The sequence below is a fragment of the Cavia porcellus genome, unplaced genomic scaffold (assembly GCF_034190915.1).
Source record: "Cavia porcellus strain 051 isolate PalLab524CR breed Dunkin Hartley unplaced genomic scaffold, mCavPor4.1 scaffold_1, whole genome shotgun sequence".
Lineage (NCBI taxonomy): Eukaryota > Metazoa > Chordata > Mammalia > Rodentia > Caviidae > Cavia > Cavia porcellus.
In genome coordinates this window covers 134,806,864-134,811,974 of record NW_026947484.1, presented here as the reverse complement: position 1 = coordinate 134,811,974, position 5,111 = coordinate 134,806,864, and the positions used below count along the sequence as shown (strand labels likewise).

Sequence of the window (5,111 nt, the reverse complement as noted above, 5' to 3'; positions counted from 1 at the left end):
GCACTGATTCTCTTCTGTATTTACCTCTCCTGGGCTTATTTTCCCAGGGTCAGCAGCTGGAGGTTTTTTTTTTTTTTTTTTTTTTTTTTTGCTTTTGTTTTTTGTTTTTTCTTCTACCTCTTGTCATGTTTCTGGTTTCTTTCAGACAGGGGTGTTTTGGAGGTCCCTGGCCCTTGCCGTACTGCCTACAGTTTTTCTGAAGCATGCTGACTGGGGTTTTGCTGCCCTCTCCAATTTGCTGTTATCTGAGGTACACATAGGGAAGATGCAAGCTAGCCTCTAGCCTCGGAGCCAGTCAACCTGCAAGTGCCTTCAGCAACTTAACCTGTGCTTTGCTGACATCACAGGGTTGGGACAGTTTCATCTCTGGCTATTGGGTCTCAACTGGAGTGTGGCTCAGCCCAAGGAGATCCCACCAATCCTCTCTGGGCCAGGGGTGGCTGACTGGTGCCACCACAGCACCAGGCTCTGCCCCACTCCAAGATGTCTTCCAGCCAGCGAAACCCGACGTGGGACCCAATCTCCAGCACTCACCAGGAATCAATGTAGTTCTCCACCTTGGCTCCACTCCATGCTACACCACGTCCTCCTGCCAAGGGCCCGGGCCTCACCAACTCCCGTTATCTGTGGCCGTAGCTTCAGCATGACTTTGAGTTGCCCAACTCCATGGCGATCCCAGCACAGTGCGGACCAGTCTCAGTGAGCACACTGGGCTTCAGCCCTCCACTCACGTTTTTCCTTCTTCTTCCTATTTTTCTTTTTTCTTCAGTTTCCTGCTGGGGTTGTAAGAGTTCCTCTCCACTCATCCAGCTCTCTCCATTTGTCAAATTCTAGCATCTGAGCTGTTTTTCCAAAGAGACTCTCCACCCAGCGACCTAGCAAGCTGCCATCTTCTCTAATCCCTGGTTTGGCTTCTTGATTCTCTTTCCATTCTACATGGCTGCCTCTGACTCATAGGAAGGATAGTCTGGCTTCTTGACAACCTTTCAGTGCTGCATGGTTGCCTCTGGGCTCATGGGAAACCATGGCTTGGTTTCTTGATTTTATTCCTGTTCTCCATGGCTTCCCTGGCTTACAGGAAAGTGTGGTTTTTTGTGAGAGATTATTTCTGATTTGATTTTCTCTAAAGCCTCATGAAGTTATCCCTTTACTTCAGTTGCTATCATTTCAGAAGTTTCACATGTGTGTCTTCCAATTTCTTCATGTTTATGTCTCCTGGACTTGTTTTGGGTAAGCTGGAGGTCTGAGATTGCATTTTGCTCCTTCATCTTGATATTTTCTGTTTTAAAAACAAAATGTTTTCCTTTGATGATCCTTGTGAGTTTTGACAGTAGATAACAATATCACTAGTACCAAGGCCTCTCCAGAAAAAGTCTGTTTTTCAGGGATATCTTTGTGTAGAAGATGCTTGGTTTGCGTCTATACCAAGATTCTACCTTCCTAATTAATTGAGAGTAGAATTTTGGTTTCCATCTGGCTCAGTCTTTAGTCTTTTGGTATAGGACTGTGGTGATGTTGCTAACCCAGAACTTCCCAATATTGTTACACAACGGAGAATAACTGGTTACAATAGATATGACATCCTAGCTATAATAATACAATTAGCAATAATGATAGCATCAAGCACAATTTAGAAATTGACAAAGTGTGGTAACTATTGATTTTGAATTCTAGACCATATAAGCAAAGTTCATAGTTATATAATAGAACCAATCCTAAACTAGAGATTTTTGTGCAAAGTGTTCCCCTTGTCAGAGTGGATTTTTTTTGTGTGTCTTTTTTGTTTTTATCGGTACTAGGGATCAAACTCACGACTGCCTGCTTGCAAGGCAGGCGCTTATGCCACTGAGCTAAATCCCCAGCCCCTGTCAGAGTCGATTTACCCTGGGTTCATCTGGATGGGCCGGTTGCCAAGTTCTGGGTGCTACTCACTCTGGCTGCCCATTCCACAGTGTTGGAGAATGGGCCAGGCATGGGTTCCTCTAGGCCAAGGCTCCCCCCAATGGTGGAGAGATGATGGATGGGGTTTCTCTCCTTCTAAGCAGCTCACTGAGTTTCCTTGAATGATAGAGAGACCCACATGTCCCACATCATGGTTTATGTCAGTGGCCCCTAGCCTCCTGTAATTATGCATCTATGATTGGTTCATTGTCTAGTACTCAAATTGGTGGTGGGAGTGCTACACCCATCTAGTGGTAGAGCCAGGATATGATGTAATGGCAGGAAGATGTGCCAGTTTCCACCTTGCTGGTTGCAGCTACCATAAACTGTGGTCCTGCCATGCCACTCTGCCTTGGAGCCAACTGAAACCTCCAAGAACTGTAGGAAGTAAACCTTTCCTTCTCTAACTTCAGGTGTCAGGTTTTGTCTCAGCAATGAGTAAAAGTAACCAAGACGTCCACCAATGTTCCTGGAGTGGCAGAGAGGCAAAGGGCAGGTTTTCTCTTCTCCTTCATTGCTCACCAAGTTTCTCCTGATGGCGGAGAGGTGATGGGTGGGCCTCTTCCCTCTTGTGTGACTCTTCTTTCTTTCAATAAATTCTTCATACTCTTTTTTTTTTTTGTCTTTTTCATTTTTATCGGTACCGGGGATCGAACTCACGACCACCTGCTTGCAAGGCAGGTGCTTATGCCACTGAGCTAAATCCCCAGCCCCTAAATTCTTCATACTCTTAACCTCAATTGTTTCTAGAATTCATTCCTCAGTTTTAGAGAATATGAACTCAGCATTTCAGACATGTAGAAAGCTGGGAGTTTCTTCCCCTACATCAATAAAATATTAATATGCTAGGTAGTTAGAAAAGCCAATTTAGCAATAAAACTCTGTAAAATAAAATACATACAATAATACAATGAATGTTTATTATATTAACTTGTCATCAAATGTATGGAAGAGTACTTTAGACTATGGTCAAAGAAACCTGTGCTCAAATCCTGAAGCTTAAAGTTCTCTAAGAATTGATTCTTTTCTTTTTTCTCCTTTTCTCATTTTTTTGTGATATTAAGGTTTTTGTTTTGTTTTGTTTTGTCTTTTTAAGACAAGGTCTCACTATGCAGTTCAGGCTAGATTTGAGTTCACTTTGCCATGCACACTTGTCTCAGACTCTCAATGATCATCTATCTGCCTCAGCCTCTCAAAGTGCTGGAATTACAGGTGCACAACATCATGCCTGGCTTTGGTACTGAGGAGCGAACCTAGCACCTTTGTGCTGAGCTATATTTCCAGTGTTTTTCTTTTCAAAACAGGGTCTCATTGAATCACTAAATTGTCCAAGTTGAACTGAAACTTTCAATCACCCTACTTCAGCCTTCCAGGATGCTGGGATTGAAAGTACATGTGTCCCACACCTGGATCCAAATTTCATTTTTGTTTACTGTGTAATGGAAGAATGTGAATTTCTATTTTAAAAAATTTTGCCTTTAATTTTTTTTTTTTTGCAATCTCAATCATATTTGAAGAGCTAAAAGCACAGCACAAAAGCATTTTTTCCTGGACCACTTGATAGAAAACTGAAGAAATTCTACCCTCTAGTTCTTGACCATTTCAGTATTTCCTTTACTAACAAGGATATTTTGTTATTTATCCATAGTACAACCTTCAAAATCATGAATTAACACCAGTAATCATACCTCCTAATCTCTAGACCCTGTTCAATTTACTGACTTTTGCAAAAATGCCCCTTTTGTGTATATATGTATGCAAAAGTGTCAAACCAGAATTTTTACCAACATTTATGCCCCATCAAACATATTTTGCATACCTGAGAGGTAAAATGCACACACAGCATTCTTCTGTTTTGCAAAGATGTATTTTACTATAGTGGAAAGTAGGTTTATTTAGATTATTCTGGATAAGTAGCCAAATTCAGTACAATGGCAGATTAAAAGTCAGATTTCTAAGTTTTGGAAGAGGTCAAAAGTGAATCAGATGACTCATACATAGAAGATAAACATAATAATGACCTGGCCTTGAAGCAAGGCCAACTGGCCCTGAATCAAGGTGGGCAGCTTCCTGACACTGTTGGTTTCAAGCAGGAGCCTAAAGAGATGTCTTTCTATGATCTGTTGGCCATTTCAGAACTTGAGTAGTGAAATGGTCAATTCATTGGAAAGAAACAACTTGAAGCAACCCCTTGTTCCCCCTGGTGAGCAACTGTGAAGGTGGCAGGCTGCGGCGGCCCAGGATGGGAGCCACCATCGTTTACTGGGACCCGCACCATGCCGGGACCTGGAGCATCATGAAACCAAGCACCCCGCCCCCACCTCCCGTGAGTGGTGGTGAGTGTGAAAGACTATGGTGGCCCAGGATGGGAGCCACTGGCATTTACTGGGACCTGCGCCATGCTGGGACCAGGAGTGCTGGGAAACCAAGCAACCTCTCCCACGCTGGTGAGCGGCTGTGAGCCTGCGGGCTGAGAATCAAACATCACATCTCCTTCCCCCAACCCCATTAGCAACTGGGAGCCAGTGATCTGGACATCCCTTGAGAGTTTGACCATAGGCAACGTAGCAAATAAGGGGGGTTTCCTTCTAACATCTCTTTGAAGGCAAATACTTTTATCCCTGTTTTGCTTTGCTCTAATTAATGGTGTTCTTTTAGCCTGTTTTGTTTTGTTGAACTTCAATATACATGAAAGTATGGACAGCTATTTTGAAGAGAACAAGAGACTCTATGACAGCCATTAGTGAATTCCCTATTGTCTGGTTTTGAGGACCTAAAACACCTTCCTCATTCTGTTCAGATCAGTTCTATACCATGTTGTTTTGTATGAAATCTCTGTATGTGAAGACATCGACAACTATTTGGAAGAAAACAAAAGACAGTATAATAGGGAAGCTTTCAGGTTGTCTAGCTTTGAAATTTATATCTCTTACATTGCTTTCTTATGTCCTATTTTGTTCTGTTTTGTCGTGTTTAATATTACCCCCTTTAAAATGAAAAAAAAGATGATAATGACTTTGATGTTGGCCATGTGAGCCAAAGTTCCTGTGACAGTGAAATGGAGCAAGAATCAACCAATACAAACACAAGGAATGCAGACCTCTTTGATTCAGATGATTAAGAAAATAGCACAGTGAGCTCATACTTGATGGATTGAAGTGATACAAAAG

General features: G+C 42.4%; 1 non-coding gene across 1 annotated transcript; it reads left to right on the top strand.

Moving 5' to 3' along the window:
* Window positions 1–3,983: 3,983 nt before the first annotated feature.
* Window positions 3,984–4,120, top strand: LOC111754331 (small nucleolar RNA SNORA2/SNORA34 family). Its single transcript, XR_002789034.1, has one exon. It is a non-coding gene; the product is annotated as a small nucleolar RNA SNORA2/SNORA34 family (small nucleolar RNA).
* Window positions 4,121–5,111: the final 991 nt, after the last annotated feature.